This window comes from Lactuca serriola, chromosome 9 (genome assembly GCF_051521515.1).
Source record: "Lactuca serriola cultivar US96UC23 chromosome 9, Lser_US96UC23_V15, whole genome shotgun sequence".
NCBI lineage: Eukaryota > Viridiplantae > Streptophyta > Magnoliopsida > Asterales > Asteraceae > Lactuca > Lactuca serriola.
The window spans coordinates 142,309,898-142,336,209 of record NC_136416.1 but is presented as its reverse complement, the minus strand read 5'-3'; positions in this window follow the sequence as shown (position 1 = coordinate 142,336,209).

The following is a 26,312-nucleotide window of genomic DNA, read 5'->3' as shown; positions in this document are numbered from 1 at the left end:
CAAAAGCACGAAACACTAATGTTGGGGGTACAAGAAGACTCCTAACTTTAGGGCATGGAGAAGCAGTCAAGGACCCCACCGTGGTTACTGGTACATTCCTCCTCAATAACTCTTACGCACACGTACTTTTCGATAGTGGGGCAGAAAGAAGTTTCGTGAGCCACCAATTCAAAAATTTAATTAAGCAAAATCCCCAGTCATTAAAAGATTCATACGTCGTAGAAATGGCAAACGGAAAGGTTGAGCACGCTAATGATATTTACATAGGGTGTACTCTCACTCTAGACAACCATTCGTTCAAAATCGATCTAATGCCAGTCATAATAAAAAGTTTCGACATCATCATTGGTATGGATTGGTTAAGTCCTAATCGTGCCGACATTTTATGTTACGAAAGGGTCGTCCACCTCAATCTTCCAAATGACGAAACTCTTGTCGTCTACGACGATAAACCCAGTACAAACCTACAAATCATTTCTTGCGTCAAGGCTCAAAAGTATCTTCGAAAGGAATACCATGCCTTCTTAGCCCACGTCGTAGATAAGAATCAAGGGGTAAAGGACATCAAAGACATTCCGGAAGTGTGCAACTTCCCCGACGTATTCCGAGAAGATCTGCCAGGTGTACCGCTCGCACGACAAGTCGAATTCCGAATCGACTTGGTTCCCGGTGCTACCCCCGTAGCCAAAGCACCATATCGGCTCGCACCGGCAGAAATGCAAGAGCTGTCTAGTCAATTGAGCGAGCTATTAAGCAAGGGATTCATCAGACCAAGCTTTTCACCCTGGGGAGCACCAGTTATGTTTGTGAAAAAGAAGGATGGATCCTTTCGCAGGTGCATCGATTATAGGGAGTTAAACAAACTTACCATCAAGAATCGATATCCCCTACCCCGAATCGACGACCTTTTCGACCAACTTCAGGGAGCAAGCTACTTTTCAAAAATCGACTTGAGGTCGGGTTACCATCAATTGCGAGTTCAAGAAGAAGATATCCCCAAGACGGCATTAAGAACTCGCTATGGACACTACGAATTTATAGTAATGCCATTCGGATTAACAAACGCACCTGCGGTGTTCATGGATCTGATGAAACGAGTGTGTCGACCCTTCCTAGATGAATTCATGATCATGTTCATCGATGATATCTTGGTCTACTCAAGGTGCGAAGAAGAGCACAGGCAACACCTGCGACTAATACTGGAGACTCTAAGAGCTGAGAAGCTTTATGCTAAGTTTTCAAAGTGCGAATTTTGGCTCCGAGAAGTGGGATTCCTTAGCCATGTAATTAGCGAGAAAGGGATACATGTGGATCCCTCAAAGATCAAATCAATCGAAACCTAGCCAGCACCCACAACGCTGACAGAAATCCGGCAATTCTTAGGACTCGCTGGATACTACCGAAGGTTCATCCAAAACTTCTCCAAGATCGCAAAACCACTCACCACCTTGACTCAAAAAGGTGTGATGTTTAAGTGTGGAGATAAAAAAGAAGCCGCCTTCCAAACGTTAAAACAAGCCCTATGTAGCGCACCGGTCTTGTCTCTTCAAGAAGGAACAGAGGACTTCGTGGTATATTGCGATGCTTCAAATCAAGGCCTCGGATGCATGCTCATGCAGAGAGGGAAAGTCATCGCCTACGCGTCAAGACAACTTAAGACACACGGAGTTAATTACACTACCCACGACCTTGAAATGGGAGCAGTAGTGTTCGCCTTAAAGATCTGGAGGCACTACCTCTACGACACAAAATGCACTATCTTCACCGATCACAAAAGTCTTCGGCATATCCTCAATCAAAAAGAGCTCAACATGCGGCAACGGAGATGGGTTGAGCTGCTGAATGACTACGAGTGTGAAATTCACTACCACCCGGGAAAGGTCAATGTAGTGGCTGATGCCCTATGCAGGAAGGAATATTCAGGCCGCTGAGTAAAATCCTTAACCATGACCATCCATTCCCACCTGGCCACACAAATCAAGGAAGCCCAACTAGAAGCCTTGAAACCAGAAAATGTGACAGGTGAGGCATTAAGAGGGATGGATAAAAACTTAGAAGTCAAGGATGATGGAGCACGTTATCTCATGAATCGGATCTGGACGCCAAAGTTTGGTGGGTTCCGAGACGTCGTCATGAATGAAGCACACAAGACTCGATATTCCATCAATCCAGGTTCGGACAAGATGTATCTAGACCTTAAAAACTTATATTGGTGGCCGAACATGAAAGCCGATATTGTGACTTATGTGGGCAAGTGTCTGACTTGCTCCAAGGTCAAGGTGGAATACTAGAAACCCTCAGGACTACTACAACAACTTGATATACCTGAGTGGATGTGGGAACATATAACCATGGACTTCATATCCAAGCTGCCTAAGACGTCAGGCGGGCTTGGTACCATGTCGGTAATCGTAGATAGATTGACCAAGTCTGTGCACTTCCTGCCGATAAAGGAAACCGACAAAATGGAGAAGTTAACCAGGACGTACATCAAGGAGATTGTACGACTGCATGGTGTACCAATATCCATTATCTCCGACCGAGATAGTAGATTCACCTCGCAATTTTGGCAGTCTCTGCAAAAATTTCTGGGAACTAGGCTTGACATGAGTACGGCCTACTAGCCACAAACCGACGGGCAGAGTGAGCGAACCATACAGACATTAGAAGACATGTTGAGAGCCTGTGTGATAGACTTTGGTAAGGCATGGGATACCCATTTACTGCTGATTGAATTCTCCTACAATAACAGCTATCACACTAGCATTAAAGTCGCTCCATTCGAAGCTCTTTATGGACGCAAGTGCCGATCACCCCTGTATTGGGCAGAAGTAGGGGACACTCAACTAGCTAGGGACAAGTCCCTAATAGCACCCTTACTGGCCCTGAAATTATAAGAGAGACCACATAAAAGATTGTTCCAATTCGGGAAAGACTGAAGGCGTCTCGTGATCGACAAAAGAGTTACGCGGACAAGCGGCGCAAACCCTTGGAATTCCAGGTCGGTGATCGAGTACTACTGAAAGTTTCCCCTTGGAAAGGAATGATACGATTTGGTAAACGTGGGAAACTAAACCCAAGGTACATCGGACCGTTTGAAATCCTTGCCAGGATTGGTCCTGTAGCGTACAAACTCCGATTACCACAAGAACTTAATAACGTACACCCTACCTTCCACGTATCCAACTTGTAAAAGTGCCTGTCCGACGAGACTCTCATGATACCTCTCGACAAAATTGAAGTTAATGAGAGTCTCCATTTTGTGGAAGAGCAAGTTGAGATTATGGACCGGGAGGTCAAAAGAACGAAACAAAGTCGTATTCCCATAGTGAAGGTTCGTTGGAAACGCGAAACGAGGACCTGAGTTCACTTGAGAACGCAAAGATCAGGTGAAACAAAAATACCCGCGTCTCTTACCAAACTCTTGAAGTCCCTGTCAGAATGTAAATTTGGGGACGAAATTCCCTCTAATGGGGGGATGATGTGACAATAGTCAATTTCGGGTCAAGTCAAAGTCAAACAAAGTCAACGAGTCAAACCGGTCAACTCAACTAAACCTTTTATATTAGGGTTTACGTTATGTAATTACTGTACAACTCACTATTTTAATGAGAAAACATCACTTGGAAAATTCGTGTGTTTAATTTTCATTAGCCTTAGTGCTAAACAATGAACCAAACTGATAAAGCAATGTTGCATACTCATTGCAAGTGTGTCAGATCCTTAAACATGGCTTAATGGAGCTTACGGACCTTGCGTTGCGGAGCCAAACACTCACAAATGTCACACACGAAACCTCTTTCAATCGTTTTCACTTTATCTCTCTTTATCTAGAAATCTCTCCCAAATCTATCCAAGTATGTGAAATCTCTCCCAAATCTCTCTCAGTATGAGAAATCTCTCCAAGTATGTGAAATCTCTCCCAAATCTCTCTTTGTATGAGAAATCTCTCCAAGTATGTGAAATCTCTCCCAAATCTCTCCAACTATGTGAAATCTCTCCCAAATCTCTCTTTGTATGAGAAATCTCTCCATGTATGTCAAATCTCTCCCAAATCTCTCTCCATATGAGAAATCTCTCCAAGATAGTAAAATCTCTCCCAAGATCCCTCTCAAAACCCCTTTCGATTTATTTTCATCATTTGAGGGCATCCCGGTACTTGGTTTGATGAGAAACCACTCAAAGAGGGGAGATAGTTTGGAAAATAGCTCCTTTGGGCTGAAGCCTCTTGATAGGGGCCAAGTCCTCTTGGATCCTAGGCCACTTAAGCCAAGTCCGAGGTCCCTGAGTAGCCGCAGCCATCCAGCCGCAACCACCGAGCGGAAGCCCAGAGCCCCGCATCAGAACTATCTTCGGACCGCAGCGCCTTCCTTCAGCATCCGCGACTGAGCTTCACTTCGGATCCTCCTCAGCAGCCGAGCCAACTTTGGTTCCAAGGCTGCTGATGACCGAGCCTTAGCACCTGCGGCCCTGAGCTTCGGATTTCAGCATTTCCTACCCGGTTTTCAGTATTTTTGTCATTTTAAGCCCGTTTTTCATCATTTTAACGCGGGATTTTCTCCAAAAATAATATTTTGACATACAAGACCCTAAATATTCATAAAATAAACATATTTTTATGGAAATAATTATTTAAGAATAAAATCCATTAAGGAAAATCATGAGGTGGAGTGTGAATCTTGCCATAATATTTGACACAAACAACCACCCCATACCCATTCCCATGAGCAGCCATTGTACTCCCCACCATACCTTGTCATTCAGGAGTACGTTTCCCCCCATTTGACCAGCCCCACTCATGGTCAAAGGCTGAAGACTCTTATCTCTCCTCATCCTCACTCGGTTGCTCTCATTTGACTAAAGATCAAACACCTCTTTTCTCTCTAACTCCCTCTCACAAAAACGAGATTTCCAAGGAATTTCCAGCTTCTCTCCTTCACTTGGTAAGTATAATTTATCCTCCTTGTGATAATTACACTTCATTCCACTCAAATCATTGATGGCTTACACAAACTCCATCATTATTGTGTTAGATTCTTGAATCTTCAAAGCAATCCTTCAAGTGTTCTTGAGTTGAACATTTCCATTCTTCGACAATCATCTACTGAAATCACTCAAGGTGAGTTCATACCCCTACATTTTCATGTTTTCTTAAGTTTTTAGGGGGGGGGGGCATACAAGTTAAAACACCAAGAACATAACTAAACTTTTCTAACAACTTTCATCAAAAAAGTTAGACTCCATTCATGGACTGTTTTGGGCACCTTAAACATTTTAATTTTCAAAACTGTTTTAGGTGAATGTAGTCCCAGTTCCTAGCTTTAAAATGACTACTTGCACATTTCCACACGATTTTTCTATGATTTATGGTGATTTTTACAAAACTGCCTATCATTTCAAACATCAATCCGGACCAGTCTGTGATTATGGACTTGTTCACACAAGTTAGAGGCCGTTAAAAATCATGAGAAAAATTATGGAGAAACTATACTCATTTTCCAAACTCTCAAAATGTTTGGATTCTGATTTGGACCTTTGATGATTTTTCTACAAATTTTCTAATAACAAGGATAGGAAATGTTATCAACAGAAAAATACTATCAATTTCATTTCACCTTGTAACATGTTGAGCAAGGTGTATATCTTTATGTGATTATATGTTATTGCAATATATGACAATATTGTCTTAGTATGTAGAAATACATCAGTTAGCAAATGGATTTTTCTAGACAAAGCATAGAAATAACAATTTGTTATAACCAAAGTACATCTATTACATACAAACATTTGAATAAACTATGTTAAGTATTGTTTATGTCCATTACCACTTTTTCCCTTGTTTTGATGAACTATAATAGGTATAGTTTATGATACATCACATAACACACTCATACAAAAAGGGTACATTTATACAAAAAGGTTCTACACTCACGCACACTACACGTAAACTTGTTAACTCGGGTTGTGAGACATTCTCTCCCCGTACAAAAAGGGATCCAAATTCCTGTAAGTTATAACCAAAATCTCTTGTAGGGAGAGCGTGATAATTGTGTATAGATCTATATTGGGGTTGACATCCCACACCTCGCTGCTAGCTACAGCCAGACCGGCAGGTCTGCGGGTGACAAGAGTCATAGGATCTGGGCATCTGAAAGACGTTGTGCAGGTTACCTCTAGTCATAGTATGGTTATAGCGACTCACATAGGGAGCTAACAATACATAAATTTTACGGGACTTCTTATAAATCAAAGAGGGTTTTATGCCGATTTAAAACCAATTTTATATCTTTAAGTATGGTAAATACTTGTTATTTCTCGGTCCTGGGATTTAGGACTACATATACATATTAAAGAAAATATTGGATTTTCTGGATACATATTTTATCGCTTTTACAAGGAAAACGGTTTACTTCTCTAACGAAATCTCTTATGAACTCACCAACCGTTGTGTTGACAGTTTTTCAAAAAACTTGTATTCTCAGGAAATCACTAAACAGGAATTCAAGTGCATTTTGAGGATGGGACGTTAAGGCGTCAAACAAATCATATTTTGTCAACATATTGTAATTGATTTTGAAACATGTAATTCCTACAATGATGTAACTCTCTCAATTATATATATGTTGATTTGTGTTTACTTTCATCACTATTGCCATTGTTCTTATGATACTATAAAGGAAGTCCTCCACCCCCGGACGTTTCCGCCATCCTTGGTTTGGGGGTGTGACATGATTCGTTTGACATAGAACATAACTGAACACATCAATTTAGTTCTGACCGGGCCTGACACATAAGTCAAAAAAGAATCATCGATGGGCCTAAGATATCAATTTTAATCCTCTTAGGATAAAAGGGAACATATAAATTTCGAAATTATATGCTTGTACTAAGTACTCATCAAATGATCCACAACGACGCATTTTATAACATCAAGTTACTAATGCGTTTTTGTGCCATCAATTTATAACCAACTCATTGTCAACAAATCATATATATTGGTTTCAAAACTATGATATTTTCGTCTCACAATCACTCGTGATAAATTCGATGAAGTGATTCAGGTGAGCTTGGGTTGATACAATACTCAAATCTTATTTCAGAAGTACTCATGAATGGTGTAGCAAACTGTTGCTATGTCTAAAACCTTAGACAATCTAGAAGCCAACTTATGACAGTCTTCTTTCATGATTACTTCCAACGTATGATCGACTATGGATAGTTTGAATAAATCTTAATATTCTGGAAGTTAGAACATGCAAAGTGAAATAATAGTAAATGATTTACACAAGACAATAACTTTACTTATAAATAAAACTCCTTTTATTGAATCATCAAATGTCAATTACAATTTAGCTATTACATGTTTCGGTTTATCAAATCACTAAAACTAATATCGTTCGTTAGCCCAATGCCCCTTGCATGCTGCAACTGTTTAACGCTAGTCAGTCCCTTTGTAAGGGGATCTAATGGGTTGTCCTATGACGATATCCTCTTCACCAGGAGGTGTCCTTCTTCTACTTGATGTCTTATGAAGTTGTACTTTCTGTCGATATGCCTGGATCTACCATGATCTCTCGGTTCCTTGGTTAAGGCAACCGCCCCTTCATTATCACAGAAAATCTCCACATGCTCCTTTATGGATGGAATTACTCCAAGGTCTCCGATGAAGTTTTTCAACCATATCGCCTCCTTCGCTGCTTCGCTAGCTGATATGTATTATGATTCACATGTTGAATCAGCTACAATCTCCTTCTTGGAACTTTTCCATGTCACTGCACCTCCATTCAGGGTAAATATCCAGCTCGACTGAGAGCGAAAATTATCTCTGTCAGTCTGAAAACTCGCGTCGCTATACCCTGTTACTCTCAAGTAATCACGCCCACCAAGGGTAAGGACCCAGTCTTTAGTCCTCCGCAGGTACTTAAGAATATTCTTAACCATAGTCCAATGAGCTTTACCAGGGTTCCCTTGATATCTGCTGAAGATGTTCAAAGTAAAGGCCACATCAAGGCGAGTACAAGTCATAGAATACATGATTGAGCCAACTACCGAAGCATATGGTATTCGAATCATCTCTGTTATCTCAGCCTTTGTACTCAGACTCTAAGTCGAACGACTCCAAAACTCCATCCTTTTGAAGTTGGGCTATGCGCTTCTTGTTGACATGTCCAAGACAACAATGCAATAAGCATGCATTATCCAAATCATTGGAATAATCAATGTGTAACACATTATTTCCTAGGTTATCTACAACATTCACAGTTTCATATACACCATGGCGAGGTAATGCTTCAAAATAAAATACACCATTATAATAAGAATTAATAGTACCAACTTCATTATTGAAAGAACAGGTAAAACCTTGTTTGTACAAACTATGAAAGGAAATACTATTTCTCGCCATATCGAGCGAGTAACAACAATTATTCAAATATTAACTAAACCATTACTAAGCAACAAAGAATAAACTCCAATCTTGGTTACAGGTGACAATTTCTTATTTCCCATGGTTAAGTTTATCTTCCCGTGCTCCACATCCCTACTTCTTTTTAGTCCTTGCAAATCAGAACAAATGTGAAATCCATAACCTGTATTAAGGACCCAAGAATTAGCATGTGATTAGTTATTAGATTGAATAGTTTAAATACCTACAAAGGAGGGTTTGATCTTCCCATACTTTATGTCTTGCAAGTACTTGGGGTAGCTTCGTTTCTAGTTCCCTTTTTCATGAAAACGGAAGCAGTCAGCATCCTTTGGATTAGAAGAGGGATTAGCAGAACCAGCTTTGGTCGCACTAGAAGAGGAACCATCAAGAGACTTTCCCTTGTGGATCTTAGAGGGAGCCTTCCTCTTCTTTCCCTTCCCATGTCCGGTTGCCAGAATAGGGGAAGAAGTAGTAGTTGTAGGAGTAGACACAACCAATTTGACTTTCAGGTTGCTCTCTGGAGTCCTTAGAAGGCCTTGAAGCTTGCTAAGTGTGACCTCCTCCTTGTTTATATGATAGGTTGTACGAAACCGATCATAACAATAAGTTAATGAGTGTAGAATTATATCTATGGCCAACTCTTCATCAAAATTGACATTAAATTTTAGCAAGTGGGCCACATATCTCTGCATCTTTTGCAAGTGGGCCGTGATGGTTTCACCATCCTTCATTTTGGTTGTGATCATGGAGGCAATGATCTCATACTTCTCCTGCCGAGCACTTTGTTGGTATCTTTCCATCAAGTCTTGATACATTTCAAAAGGATAGTAGTCCTCATAGGACTTCTACAGCTCAGCAGTCATGGTAACAATCATTAGACACAACACCTTTGTCGCATCCCTCTCATGAGTAGTGTGTTCAACGATTTGTTCAGGAGTGGCATTGGTTACATCAATCTCCTTAAGCTCTTTATCTAGGACATATTCTTTTTCCTCATAGTGAATAGCCATTCTGATGTTACGAATCTAGTCATTGAAGTTCGATCCATCAAATATGACCCTCCCACATATGTTCATGAGGGAGAAAGAGCCTGAAGGGATTGGTGTGGAAGCATTGTTTGGGATAGACATCTAAAAAGGAAGAAGAACAATGTTTAGATTAGATGATAATCCTTAATATTACACCCAAATGAAATATTAAGGCTAGGACCCAACACAATATTTTACAATTGCGAAGAGGGATGTCGTAATCCAATTGTAAAATATTTGAAGGTAGGTAAATGACGATTTACCAATTTTCACCATGAAAAAAGAAATAGATTATTAAGTTTTAATTGGATTTGAAATTCTTAGATCCTTTGAGATTCATTGAAGTTTTGAATGGCATGTTTTAATCTTGATTGTACCCTTTAAGTTTGTTAGTGAGATGTCGGGGATCACAAACAAGGTGTGAATAACCATGCCAACTAGCTTGGTACAGCCAATGTTACAGATCACCTAAGCAATGTGCCGGTTAACCACACCCGCTCCAATGATCTATGATTAATATCAAGTTACCCTTTTCCATACATTGTTAGTCCCAGATTAGTGTGTCGGTTAACCACACACGCTCCACTAACGACTTAACAAGGTGCAAAGTGGAATTTCATGGATTCACACCATTTTCACATTTTCCTAAAGTAACTAAGATTCAGAATTTAATACAAGTTTAGCTACCTTATGTTTATCTTTATCCTTTTAATGAGGGAGAATTAGGTGTTGTTTTTTTTTTGGAAGTGGTTAAATGTCTTTTGTCTTTTTCCATGTTTATGGAAGAAGACATGCACTTGAGAAATGTCTACCCACCAGAAGGGAAAAGTGCTTAAAAAGTACTTTTGTAGAAAAACAAACGTGCCCTTAGTGTCCTATCATACCCGTTTGGCTAACGACCCTCCACCAATCAAGGAAGCGGTGGATGAGAGTGGACATCCATTAAACAACCATTTTATAGACAATAACCTTATACCCCATTTATAGACCGGCTTCGTGAATGAGTCCTACTAACGGTAAGACTGACTAGTCTTATATATATATATATATATATATATATATGTGTGTGTGTGTGTGTGTGTATATGTATATATATACATACATATATATATATATGTATATATATATATATATATATATTAAACTTATAATATTAAAAAGTATAAGGGTTGAACTTTAACTTTTAAAATCTAGGGTTTCGAATTAAAGTTTCATTGATGATACCTTACATATTCCAAAACTTGAGGGCAAGTTTTGAAACTTGTCAAAACTCTTGACATTCATAATTTATTAGTTTAATATGGCTTTAATGTATGAGACCTTTCATTTTCCATAACTTGAGGACAAGTTATGGAGGTCATTAAAATTCAATTAGATCATTTTCTAACAACTAAAATTATCACATAATTTATGATCTAATTAAACTCAAAATCTTGATAATTTCAAGTCGACAATTTGAACGTAATTTTTTTATCACATAAAAACAACAATTATTTTAAAACTTTGACAATTATCTTGTGGTTGGATGAGTACAAGAACTACCATGTCATAAAAAACATTTACAATGATCCAAAACGGTTTGTGGTAGTGTTCCAAATCCAAACCACACCATGAAACTCAAAATTCTGCAAACAGGGCCTGCAACTCGTCGAGTGCATGAACTGGACTCGGCGAGTTGCTATGTTACTGAGTGGACTCGTCAAGTCTGTTCATGGACTCGGCGAGTTCACCAGTCAAAGCCCAAAATTTCGACTTTTTCAGCTTTGAAAAACTAGTAAGTATCAAATAAAATAGAAAACAATCCTAGGATCTGATACCATTCTTGGGTTTTCAGCACTATAACACTCTCATGGTGCACATGCAACCCTAAATGCTTTGGATCTATGTTTTCTGTAATTATACATTCATTTTCAATTTTTCCAAAGCATTCTCCCTAGCAAGCATACAATTGAAGCTATACACTATAAACTTAGTTTGGATGCTTACCTCTTGACTAGGGTAGAGTTCTTGACCTTTCAAAGCTTGAGCACCCCAAATGTGATGCCTCTAATGGTTCACAATCACCAAATGCAAGAGGAGGATTTAGAGAAAAGGTTATTTAGCACAAAATCAACTTCAATCTCTTAAAATGTATGTGGGTGCCAATTTTAGCTCTAGGGGTGAGTATTTATAATGTGGTAGATGCTAGGGTTACACTTTGTAAACCCTAATGACCTTTCATATGCCTAGGCTCAATGGGTTAACCTCCATGGACTATACATGGTTTATCTCAATGGTTTAGGCTATCCTAAATGACTATGGATCATTAGCCCACATTATAAGAATGACTGATTTACACAATCAATCCCCCACATATTTAATTAGTCTCTTTTGATCACGAAATTATTTCTAAACTAATTCTTGACCAATACTAATTAAATAATATGATTTCTCAATTTAATATATTATACTTATAATATATTAATAAATTACAAATAACCTAATTCTCAAAAGTCCATCCAATCAAATTCCATTGATGAAGGCAACCCAAAAGGATCATGCTATAATCGAGTCAAGTACATCCTAGTTATAGTTATGGGCTTAGACACCAAATCCATCAAAAACAAACTCTTGAAGAGACTAGTTCTTCAAGTATCTATTAGATATAACTTATACTTTTCATATAACACTCAAGTACGTGGTAGTTAAATATTAATCTAATATTTATCTTGTTTGTAGATATTTACATAAGAGTAACCAGCTAAGCACTAGCAAGATGGAGCTAGACTCTCTGAATTTTTAGTTCATTATTTATGCTTAGAACATAAATTAATTGTAATATAAAACAATATTTTAATAAATAAAATTAACTTCTATATGCAAGCACTGTTGACTTAAACTTGTTTTTAATCAAACTTATCTATGACATTGTTATCTTTATTGTATAAATGAAATCCACATAATCTAACTTGAAGAAAAGGATCTTTGAAGGAAAATAATATAGATTATTTGACATATGTGAATCTTATTTATATATAAAGGCTCTTAATCATATTTTCACTAAAGTGTAGAGAAAATAATTATTAAGGAACTATACACTGTGATGTATGACTTCCTTTTTAATGAATGTCTAAGATTGAATGCAAGATACAAATCAACTTTATTAAAAACTACAGTCCTTATAATTATATTTTACAAGGTAGGGCATAATTGTAATACCTTTTTTGATGTTTCAAATATAAAGTTGAGTTACAATCCAGTAACACCATCTAATGCTTGAAGTAATAATAAAGGATGAATTAGACCTTACCATATAAGGTTAACATTCAAATCGGTAGAAATTATCTTCCTTTGTGCTCTTGGGATTACACCTTAGTCACTACTAATTGTATATTGAATTCAAACACCAAAAAATTACATATATGTAGAATATTCTAAAAGGGCATTTAGATTATTATACACAAAGCCATAAAGAATAAGTTCTCTTATCCTTATGATTGTTGAGTCTGCAGAAAGGAAGCTTCTAGTGACAAATCAAGTGGGAGACACATAGAACTTGAAGAAGCTTAAGAACCGTATACTGATATAGCAATTGTTGGCACTAGTTTCAACAAGGAGTTGTTGAACTTGGATAATATCTATTCACTGAGACAAAATGTTCAAATTAACGATATAAATCATATTTGACTTGAGAAATATGGAATCTCTCATTGATGAGTTCTTCTTGAAGGTTTTTGGCAAATCCATCAACTACCAAGGTGTCATATCAAATCTTTGTTGGATTAGTATCTAAGTACATAACTATTTTGGTATGTATTTGACCCGATTGTGAGCATGGTCCTTTTGGGTTGCCTTCACACTGGTGACTAGACATGATGATTGTTGAGGAGAGAGGCTGGTTTATTGTTAAGAATACTAAATTGAATTATAAATATGATTTTTTTAATATATTATATGAATAATATATTAATTTGGAATCATATTATTAATTAGTATTTAATCAGAAATTAATTAGGAATTAATTTTGGGATTAAAGGAATTAATTAAAAGTACAGGGTTTGTTTTGTAATTATTTGATAATTGAGACTTTGGGCTATTGGATCACCTTTATTAAGGCTTGAACGAAAATCCTAGAAGGATCTAGGAGTTTTTGTCCAAGGGCTTAAGGAAATGAGTTTATGGACTTGCTTAGGCCCTAAGCTAATGGATTAGGGTTTCCACCTTTAAACCCTAGTTAGCCTTAAGTATACATAGCACCCTAAGGCACTAAATTGGGCCAAAACTTGGAGAAACCCTATTAGAGTCGAATTTTAGAGCCTCTTGCCTCCCTTCCCTTTTCTCATATTCATCCTTTCACCCAAAGTGTGTTTGTGAACCATTAGAGGTACTACACTTGTGGAACTTGCTTTCAAAGCTAAGGAGATTCAAGGAACTAGTTGCTATTACTAAATAACAACAAAAGGTATGCATTCTATTCTTCTATGTGGATTTCGAAAATAGTACTAGCATGCCAGGTTTCCTTTTTTGTTCATAAATTTGTATAACTAATAGTGAAAACATAGATCCGACTCTAGGGTTGCATGCACACATAGGATTGTTTCTATAAAACCCATCAGTGGTATCAAAGCCATTAGTTTTTGTTTTCAATTAGCATTATTCAAATGTATGAACTTTACATATTAGGGTTTATGGCCAATAAACCCCAAGAGGCATGAATTTTAAAAAATTAGGGTTCTTGAACCCTGATTTTCGAAATTTGGCTAGGGTTTCCTAAACCCTTTCCTTAGCCACCAAGATTTCGAAATCTAGGGTTATCTAACCCTTGGATTTCGAAATTGCCTCCTCCCCCAAGATTAGATCCTGAATTTTAGGGATTATGATAATGCCATATCTTGTAATTATCCTTTAAATGTTTAAATTTGGTAATTAAAGATTTTGATTTATCCCATCCCATAATTTCGAATTCTAGGGGATTTAAAGGATTAGATTAAATTAGTTGTTTAATTTAAAAGATATCCTTACCAAAATAAAAGATAATTGTCAAATTAATTAGATAATCATTTCCTTATGTGATAAACTTGATTTATTTGAATTATTTGATAGATTATCTTGCAAGAAATTGAATTAGGTCATATTTAGATAATTCTTAATTAATTGGTTAATTATTATTATTTGTAATTTGATCTAGAATGTTCTTGCTTATGTTATGAAAAGTTTCAAAACTTGCCCTCAAGTTTTGGAATTTAAATTGTTTGATTAAAAGATTTAATTTTGAAAGTCTAAATTCTAAAACCCGTAGTTTTGAAAAGTTCAAATTACACCCTTATGATTTTGTTAAGTTAATTAAAAGAGAGTTAATAAATCCATAATCATATGGTTTATAGTTAATCAAATTAAAAGTGTAATTTATTAAATTAAACCACCTAGTATTTTAAAAGCGTAAAATACACCCTTATAGTATATATAACTTTAAAAGTCTAATATTATATATGTAAAACTGCTAGTCTTACCGTTAGTAGGCCTCATTCACAAAGCCGATCTATAAGGGGGTATAAGGTTATGGCCTATAAAATGGACGTTTAATGGGTGTCCACTCTCAGCCCCTACTTCCTTGATTGGTGGAGGGTCGTTAGTCGAATGGGTAGGAAATGGCAAACTCTTTCTATTAAAAGTATAATGAAATATAAAGTAACTAAATGTTTTTACAAAATTCCCAATCTTAGTTACTTTAGACAAAAAGTGAATTTGATGCAATTCCATGAAATTACACTTTTTACCATTGCGAAGACATTAGTGGAGCGTGTGTGGCTAACCGGCACACTAAATGGGTTCTAAGAAAAGGTAGTAAAGGGTGACTCGATGTTTGTCATAGTTCGGTGGAGCGTGTGTGGTTAACCGGCACATCGAATAGGTGACTGTAACATTGGGGGCACCATGTAAGTTTGCATGGTTATTCACACCCTGTTTTGTGATCCTCGGCATCCCAGTCACAAATCGAGGGGCATATCGAGATTTAAACATACCATTGAATAGTTCAATGAATCTCAAAAGATCTAGGAGTTTTCAATACATTTGAAACTTAAATTTCTTTTTCATTTTTCATAGTGGAAATTGGTAAATCGTCAGTTACATACCTTCAAATATTCTGCACCAAGATTACGGAATCCGTCTTCTAGGTTGTAGATTATTGTGTTGGATCCTAGCCTCGATGTTTCATTTGGGTGTCACATCAAGGATTCTAATCAACTTAACTTAAATTTTCTCCCGTTTTGTAGATGTCTGGTTATGAAAATCATGGTCTTCCCAAGTCCCATGGAACAAGCTTTCCAAACAAAGATGATATTCCAAGATATGATCGAGGAACAAGAGATCATGCTTCACTACCTCTACCTTCTCCAATCATTCTCCCTAACCCACAAGTTCGAAGGATTGAAAACTTCAAGCTCACTCAAGCCCTTTTGGCAAGTAAACATGGGAAACCTGTGTGTGTACACATCTTAGAGATGAAGTCAGACATTGATAGGTTAAGGATGTTGGGTGTCGAGATTTCAGGTAAGTTCGCTGTTGACTAGGTTCTTGAGTCGCTTCCTGAATCATATAGTGAGTTCGTTAGAGAGTACTATATTATGGATCATGACGTGACCCTCATTGATTTCCTTATAGTTGTTGAATCAGCAATGATTTGGTGAGCTGGTCGAGAAAATTTTTCTGGTAAATCAAACTCCCAAACTTCAATGGACATTGAAAATGATAACATTAGAGATCCAGAAAAGGTAAATTCTGAGATAGTTCCTTGTGCCATTCAAAAAGAGCTTATTTGTTTTTATTTCCAAGAAAAGGGGCATTGGAGACGAAGCTGCTCTATTTACCTAAGAGATCTAAGAGATGGGAGAGTCAAGATGTATGACTCTACTTCAGGTAAAATCCATTAACTAACTCTTTTAAGTTCGTACTCTAAGATTCTTAATAGATGATGTGATAAGATTACATTTTGATGTTTTATAGGATCGAAGAAAAGAGAGGAAGCTTCAGGGAAGAAGTGAGCTGAATCTAATCGTGAAGAAATGGATTTCGATCGCATTCCTTGAAGATTAGATTCTTGAGCAACTACTTGGAGTTAGAATAGATTGCTAAGAAATATGTATTAATATAGTTTTCAATTGAATTGCATTGTAAGGACAAATTTTTCCGCAATAAAATAAATTTTGATTTTATATTATTTATTTATCCTTGCAATGGCGTGTATGAGAAATTGGTGTTTGAAGGTTTCTATTATTAGCAATGATGGATTTGATTCTTAATTAGGTTATTTCTGAAAATGTCGAGATTTTACCAAATAGGGAGAGTTTCTCATTGCCCAAGTTTCAATTTGGACAGAAACATGGAATCATACAACTTGGTTGCATGATGAATGAGAGACTCCATATTTTGGAAATTAGAATAATTCTTTGACAAAGTGTCAAGTGAAGGACTAGGAGATCGAGCACACTAGGTTGTGTGTTGATCAAGTCCACCACAAAAGTGACAAAGATATTCATCATGATTTACTAAAGATTAGTAAATATGATTAGAATTATAAGATTAAGTGTAATTCTGAGTTGATTGAAAGAGTTTCAATGAATAGCAGAACGAATAAGAAGAATCAAGAAGGCAGAAAGATAAAAGTGTCTCAATTCTAAGAAGAAGGGAGAGTATATTTTATTGTGTTTTATGATAAGTCTTAATGATTAAGAACCATATCTCAATTGATCCTCTAAGTGAGTTTTAGTGCACTTGTATATCTAAGAAGAGGAATCGAGAATTATGGAAATGGTTAAAATCAAGAAGTCAATCATACTTCGTCCCAATATCAAGTCTTAGAGTTATACTCCAAGATTGTGAATTGAGTGACAAATCTTAAGAAGGTTTATAACACTCAACAAATGTGGAATTTGGAAAGTTTTCTTATTCTTGCACATTTGAAATTGGTAAGTTGTGCTGTCTTGGATAAGACAAAGACCAACTAGGACCAATTATGTGAAGTGTTTTGTCTTGATAAGAACTACACTAACTCTTGAATATTTGTTTTGTCTAGGAAAGTTTCCTGACAAGAGAATCATGCATGTCAAGTGTTCAGTGGGAGTTTTAATGATCTTGAAAAAGGTTTCAAGAACTAATCAAGAATAAACCTTATCGATCATCACTAGCACACGAATTGAGGTTTACAACCTATCGTGTTGACATTATTTTGTTTCTGTGCCATTCCAATTGATTTTATTGTGCATGTGAGTCTATGAGTTCTCATTTGAATGCATAAAGACAAAGCACCTTGATCGATGGAAAGTACATTGATACATAAGGATGTTGCTGAACTACTTGGAAGACATGGTGGGCACTCTTGTTACCATAAGGCAAGAAATCAAGATTAAGAAAGTTTGGTCCATATGAGTTTGGATTTGTCGCAAACTTTGGTTTTGACAAATTCACATGGATAGGAACACATACACCATAAAATCTAAGTGTCATAAGATTCCCTCCTTCATAAAAATGACTATGAGGAAATGCTTTCACTAAGAGAGATTTTAAAAAGATAGCAATTGTGAAAATTGTATTCTCAAATTCGATTATGGTTACGACATCCCTTTCCATAGTTCAAATTGTGAGATTTGGCAATTAAGTCTGAACATTTCGGACTTAGTAACATAAGTTCTGAATTTGTCTAGACACACATGTGAGATTTCTAAGACAAAGGTGTATAAGTTTAAGAAGCTTAGATCAAGTATTAGAAATATGAACTTAATAATTTCAATAAGCATTGTTTTCTAGAAGTTCAGCTGTTTTCTGAATACATGTCAAACCTAGTGGGAGCATAAGTGTTCTGCTTATATGATAATAATCATCATGATAGTGGGAGCATAAGTGTTATGGTTGTATGGTTATTATGGCAAGTATTGCAAGTTAGCAATATTAATTATAGAAAACAAGAGTTATACTTTGCAAAGTCGTAAGGTTTGAAAAGTTGTTTTTCTATAATTAAGGGAGAGAATATTATGCTTCATTTCAAATCTAAAGGCTTAGATTGTGGAATGTTAATAAATTTAGTTAAGGATACAAAGTGTGTTCACAAATTTCGATTATGATTACGGCATCCCTCTTCATAGTTCGAGTTATGAGAATGTAACACATAAAATATTATTGCAGAAGATTGATAAAGTATCATATCTTTATGTAAGACATTATGTATCGGGTCCCATACGCTTCGGGTATAGGATTGATTGCAAATGCTATAATAGTTTACCATTCTAAAATTTTCCAAATGTCTAGCGCACTAAGAGGGAAAAAGGACTAGAATCGGTTTTGACTAAAATAATTAAACAACTATCAAAGGTCGATCCAAAGTTTGCTGAAGATTGGTTGCTTGTGAGTAGTTGGAAGTATTGTATTGGATGGACCATATCGACATTATTATGAATAGATAAGATTTTATGAAGAATGAGTTGTAATATGGCAAATGTGGAAATGTTTCCATATTGGGAGTTGGATATTGAGAATCTATGTCTAGATTAGAAACTTTTATGCAAGAAGGATGTTCAAAGGAATGTACTTTGAGTGAGAGACATCATATCTATAGAATTGTTTCTGATAGAGATTAGCCAAGTCTTGATGATTTTGAGCTATGAATTTACAAAATGATCATTGCATAAAATGTTAGAATCTAGCATATTCTATAAGTGGCAAGAATTTGATATTCTTATACTTTTGATAAGGATTTGGAGTTGTCAAATGAGTATGACTGGAAATGTGTTCATTTGATCTATTTCACAAAGTAAGGACCATAACTAAACATTATGCGCATGCTAAGAACATGGGACAATTGTAGTAATTATTCAAGTAATAAGTTAATTAACCGAAACAACAAATAACGAGTAATCGATATGGTGATAAATAAAATGTGTTTTATTTATACTCAAAGGTTTGGGACAATATAGGATTAGTATTATTCTTGTGTTTCACTTGGCATGTTTTGACTTCCTGAATAATTAGTTATTCTAGAATAATCAAATTATTCGAATGGTCCAAAGTCGTTCATATGTTGGAAGTAGGCATGAATGAAGACTGTCATGAATTGGTTTGTAGATTGTCTAAAGTGTGTTAGACATAGCAAAGGTTTGTTGCAACGTTCGTGAGGGCTTATGAATATGATTTTGAGCATTGGATTAAACCCACACTCACAAGAATCACTTCATGGATTTTATCACGAGTGATTTTGAGTCGATAATATTGTATATTCTTGAAAACGAGACGTGTGAGTTGTTATTTGATGGTCGATGCACATTGATGATAAGTAAACGCACCAGTATCTTGGTGTTATAAAACTTATTTTTGTGTGTGATTCGATGAGTGAATACAAGCAAGCATTGATTCTAAGTTTATTCATTCCTTTTTCCAAAGTGGGATAAAAGTGATATCTGTGGGCCCTCGATGATTTACTGATGACACCCTAAGCGCTTGGCCAAGCCAGGACTAATTTGATGTTTTCAATTGTAGTATGTTGTTAGTCATCATAAATCGGAAATCGGGAAACAACACATAGACTGAGATAATGATTTCAATCTATGTCTCACGTCTATGCAATATCAAGAATGGAGGAATATATGAACCCTTATCTAGAGGACACTTTTCTAATACGATCCGAGCTGGCATCGGCTTTTGGAAGCTACGATTGCTGATCAGGTTCTAAAGTCATACGCAGAATATTTATTAGACTTATCCAAGTGGGAGACTGTTGGATTAGTGTCTAAGTCCATAACTATTTTGGTATGTACTTGACCCGATTGTAAGCATGGTCCTTTTGGGTTGCCTTCACACTGGTGACTAAACAGGATGATTGTTAAGGAAAGAGGTTGGTTTGTTGTTAAGAATACTAAATTGGAGTATAAATATGATTTTTTAATATATTATATGAATAATATATTAATTTGGAATGATATTATTAATTAGTATTTAATCAGAAATTAATTAGGAATTAATTTTGGGATTAAAGGAATTAATTAAAAGTACAGGGTTGTTTTGTAATTATTTGATAATTGAGACTTTGGGCTATTGGATCACCTTTATTAACGCTTGAACGAAAATCCTAGAAGGATCTAGGAATTTTCATCCAAGGGCTTAAGGAAAGGAGTTCATGGACTTGCTTAGGCCCTAAGCTAAGGGATTAGGGTTTCCACCTTGAAACCCTAGTTAGCCTTAAGTATAAATAGCACCCTAAGGCACTAAATTCGGCCAACCCTTTGAGAAACCATATTAGGGTCGAATTTTAGAGCTTCTTGCCTCCCTTCCCTTCTCTTATATGCATCCTTTTACTTAAAGTGTGTTTGTGAGCCATTAGAGGTACTACACTTGTGGTACTTGCTTTCAAAGCTAAGGAGATTCAAGGAACTAATTGTTATTACTATATAACAACAAAAGGTATGTATTCTATTCTTCTATGTGGATTTCGAAAATAGTACTAGCATGCCGGGTTTCCTTTTGTGTTCATAAAGTTGTATAACTAATAGTGAAAACATAGATCCAACTCTAGGGTTGCATGCACACATAGGATTGTTTGTATAAAACCCATCAAGCTTGAATTTAATAAATGACTTAGAGTCATAAACATTGAGCTGTAATTTTTGTATAATAATCAAGTATGGGCTTGATTAATCTTCCTCTCTATAGCAAGTCTAGGAGAAGTAACATATTCTTTTACAAAGAATATATACATGGGTATCATTCACATTTACCAAGGCTTGTCATAAAAGGATTTTATCATACTCATGTCATTGACCATGGTCCTTATCATATTCATGACATTGACTATGATCATCCCTTTTCACAACTAGCTATGATTAGAGCAACAAGGATATTATTTACTATAACTTTATAGTCATAATAATAGATATAGAAAATTGATTTCAAGAAAGACTAATTTTCTTAATAGACATCTACTTGAAGATATCTATGTAGCTTAGCATGGAGGTTTTCTTAATCCATGTTATCCTAACCAAATATGTAACGCTTAAAATCCAGTTGTGGATTTAAATGAAACATCTCAAGGTTGGAATAATCATTTTAATATAAAGGTAAAAGGTATGTTTTTATATCAAAATGAAAAGAACATATGTGTTTACTATGAACTAGTGGGATGATAGTTATATTCTTAATCATGTACGAATGAGACATACTTAATCTTTTGAAATAACATTCTTGCTATGCAAGGTTGTTTCACCTTAACTAGAAAAGTATTTCTGAAATAAAAGACTTAGGAATGACAAGATACATTCTTGGAATGTAAAATCTTTAGAGATAGATAAATATGAATGTTAAAAGTTTTAAAATCTTTTGTATGAATTAACAATATTTTAAAAGAAGGTCAAGATACAAGATTCCTTTGGTAGAATCTTGGCATTGTCACATGACACCTTTTTGAGTTTGTCTCAAAAGGACCTAACAAATTGGTTTGAGCTAGACGAAATGATTTATATTCTACTTTCTTGGGAAAAGAATCCACCATTTATGTCATATCATGAGATACAAATTGAATACATGGTTAATTCAGTATATGACTATTGAAGAATAAAAAAAAAATTAAACCATTAATTAAGGAGTAACAATATTCTTAAAGAATAATCATCTATTATTAATATTATTCAAGAATATTTGGTTTCCAAAAAAATAAACACAATTTTTAGGTTATTCTACTTACATATTCTACTAGAATATAATATTACTTATAATCGTGTCATTCAAAATATATGATGAATAATGTTTTGTTTTGTGAAGGTCGGTGATCATTGTTCATCTCCATCTCACACCAGTATCCAACCTTCAGGCCCGTGATCATGATATTCCATTCATGCATTATGTGATAATAATTGACTTGGAATCAAGCACTGTATAAGAATAACTGTCATGAAATTGAATTATATAAGAATATCATTCTATGAGATTGCTTTTATATGAAAACTAATAAAATAATCTTTAGTAATTCTATAGAATGTGTACCACATGGTCATATGTTCTTCTAGACATTTCCATAAACACTTGTCGTGCAACTTAGATATAATAGAAATTAATGCTCAAAATATTCAAAAGCAAAGATCCAACAGGTGAAATGATTTAAAAAGTCTAAATCAAAACTCATAAACATAAATTGAACCACTTAAAAAATGTTGTTTAAAAATCCATTACAGGTATTGCTGACACACAATTTGAATTCGATACATATACTAAATTTTGTGAAAATGAAAAGAAACAAATAAAGCTTTGACGAAAACAACTGGCCTCTAACTCTAATCTAATCAGACACCTGATTTTAGAACATCTCCAATTTAGCGAGAAGGTAACCAAGCAATAGTTTTAATCAACCTATGTGAACATAGGTTCCACATCTTAGGCTTCTATCATATAAATTAAAAGAAATTAGCAAAAATAATCATACAAAAAACACACCTCGATTATGTATAATCTTCAATATTTTTTGTAATTCACCCATGTATCTCTAATGTTCACAAACTATTTTTATTTAACAAAAAGAAGTCAACAAAAAATATGAAAAATTAATAATCTTTTAGAATATAAACTTTTCATTCAACAAATAAACTGAAGTATACATTCTAAAAGTACTAAACATGTTAGATACATCAACTTACACTTTACTTTGGGGAAATACCAGTGAAGTTGTTAAAGAAACAATGTGGGTTAAACAAAAATAATGATATCATAGTTTTGTTAATATAAAATAAATGGGAGAAAATAGGGATTTACTATAATAGACCGACGATGGCGTTGATTTAGGGTTCCACAACACGCAAATAGAAAAAAGCCTAACCTTTGGTGGCCGGAGATGTAGAGATAGAAGATTGCCGACAACAACGTGTGATGGTCGGAGTGCTTGAGGAAGATGACCGAAGAGACGAGAATAGAAAAAGCCTAACCTTTGGTGGCCACTACATTTATATAACAGGGAGTATACAACCGACACCGACAACTCAGTGTTTGGTGGAGGATGGTGGCGGACCAATGATTTTAGAGAAAGAATGGGAGAAAGATAAATAGAGTTAGTGACAAAATTAAGGTAATAGCCATATATAAGGGGTTAATAATTGATTTAGTTAACTAATGTCATTAATTAAAATGTAAAATTACAAAGTTGTCTTTATTTAAGGTTTTAAAATTCTTGGTCCACAATCATCCCTACATCCACACAATAGATAGAAACAATACATGAACCTAGCTCTATATATATCTATACTATCTTATAAAATAAATCTAATTATTTTTGAAAAAAAATTCAATATAATAATATTATTTTTTAAGACATCCAAACCATTAAGCTAATAGAACAACCAACAATGAATAAAATAATATGATTTATATAATATTCAAATCTGGATTTTTCAAATGTCTAAATTATGATGCTTTAAGTATTATAATTTATTCATAGTCAATTTTGCATTCCATGATTTTCTGCTGAAAATGTGAAAGACTCATTCACATCCCATGCTTTCAGAAATGTAGTCCATAAACGGTGGTTTTCAAATTATGAAATCTATAATTGGCGTATATCTCGACTTTTTCATATTTGATTAAAAAAGAGATTGGCCTCCTTCTTCCATAACCATCAACCACCTTGACCAAGATGATGTTTTTTAAATCATCGCCATCCTCACTGTAACCTTAACGACCCAACATGGTTCCCTAAATTCCCTGATACACATAAGCTCCTCCTTTATCTCACCAAGAACCGTTGGCCTCCACTTCCATTGACCACTGTGCTCATAACGTTTCACAATGAACACTTTGAGTCTATGAATCGCTTCAGCAACATCCTAAAGCCATAAAGTCAACACACCATCTATTCCACAACAACATGCACCTGCTCAAATATAACCTATTGCAAAACCACAAAGCTTGGGCTGCATACCAGAAACCGTAATTCCATCTTCACACATCTACCACTCTTTCTCTCGGTCTCTATCTAAACATGATCGCACCACCACTGAGCATCTGCTAGAAACCTTAAAAACATCTTCTACTCTAAATATATTGTTCATAAAGCATCACTTTTTATCTCTTTACCTGAAATACAAATAAGGTAACAAGACGTTGTTTAACCTTTAGGGATTTGGTGTAGTTTCCATTGACCCGACTTCTACAAAGAGGGAGGTGGAATGATTGGGATTATGGCTTCAATGTATAACCACTTGGTCTGATCTGTCGCCTCCAATTAATGATTAATCTTTGGAATCCTACGTCAGGTATATATATGTTGTCAATTCAATTTTCAAAATGTCAATTCTGATAATCTCTACCCTCACTTCCTAAATATATAGCTATCTTAGCCTCTCTTTTTATCTGATTCGATTTCACCACTTTGGTGAGTCTAGGACATGATCCGGATGCAATTCAATAAATTATTCATAGGGCATGCTTCTTTCATATGCAAATCGTTTTAATTTTATTTTATGATTTACCTTTTTTTTGGGCAATGGTGAAGCTTGTAGTAATAACATGCTCCACGAAGCTTGATCCTGATCATGGAATTTTAGAACTACCAAAGGTAACCAGTAGCTTCTTATATTATATTAACAAATGACTGAATGCCACATACAAGTAGTGTGTATATTAGATATACAATGCTGCAACATCTTAAATTAGAGATGCATTATCAACATTGATATCTCATTTTCCTCGTTTTTAATTTAGTAGTTCACCACTTCATGGTTCATATATAATTCAAGAAAGCACTCCTCAGAGTTCTTCATTCCATATGTATGGAACATAATTAAGAATCCTTTGAATCACAATGCACTTTCATTGATTGTATTTAATTTATGTTAATACTAAATGTAATAATTATTTGATCTTGGTAGGTAAGGTGAAGGGTAAAGTGAACCATTTCAAATTTAGGGTTATTCATAAATAGTCTCATTTATTCAATTCTATGGGGATGGCTCCTCCATTGGCGCATAAGTTGGAGGGTAAAATTGACTATTTCCATGACAATGTTGATAGTAGGTCCATCCTTGTATATGTTACGCTTTATAAACCTATACAAAACCAAGGGAAGAATGCAATTTCCATGGAGGGTAAAGTGGATGGGAATAATGTCATTTGTGATATTGTTGTTGGTAATTATGTGTAGCAGACATATTTATGATTTTCTATATATTTTCTTAATTGTTAAAACTTGAAATGTCTAATGACTAATGACAATAATTTCAACTTTTTTAAGTATATTGGCCACGATCAACAAATGTAGAGGTCATTTTTTTTCTCTCTGGGTAAATCCTCTTAAATTTATTTTGGTCAAATTATGAAGTTTTCTTTTCTATGTTTTATTGCTTGTAAATATTAAGTTCAAGATTCATCTATTACATGTTTGTTGAAATTCATTAAAGAAGACAGAGTTAAAAGAATTGATTTTTGGGAGGTTTGGCAGGTTGGTTGAAATTTTAACAATATTTTTTGATGATTCTTTCCTTATTTCCAACTTATTACAGGACCCTAGATATGACTATCATCAGTATTGTTGTCATCTTAACCATGTAACATTTCACAACCATGAAATATGTTTTGCTTTATATCATGGAAAACATAGATATTAAGCCCCTAATGTTTTTTTCTAAGTGATATGATGTATCAATAAATCAAACCTAACAAGAATGTACATATTTCCAATTATGTTCATTTTCATGTTTTAATGGTAATTTTAGGGTTAATTCACAACCATTTAGCTAATTTATTCTACTTTTTGTTACAAATTAACCTTTATCTAGGTATCCGAATGCTCCAAGTATTTAGATTGGTTAGGTAGCATGTATGCTTACTCAACATAAAGTACGTAAATTAGTTGTGTA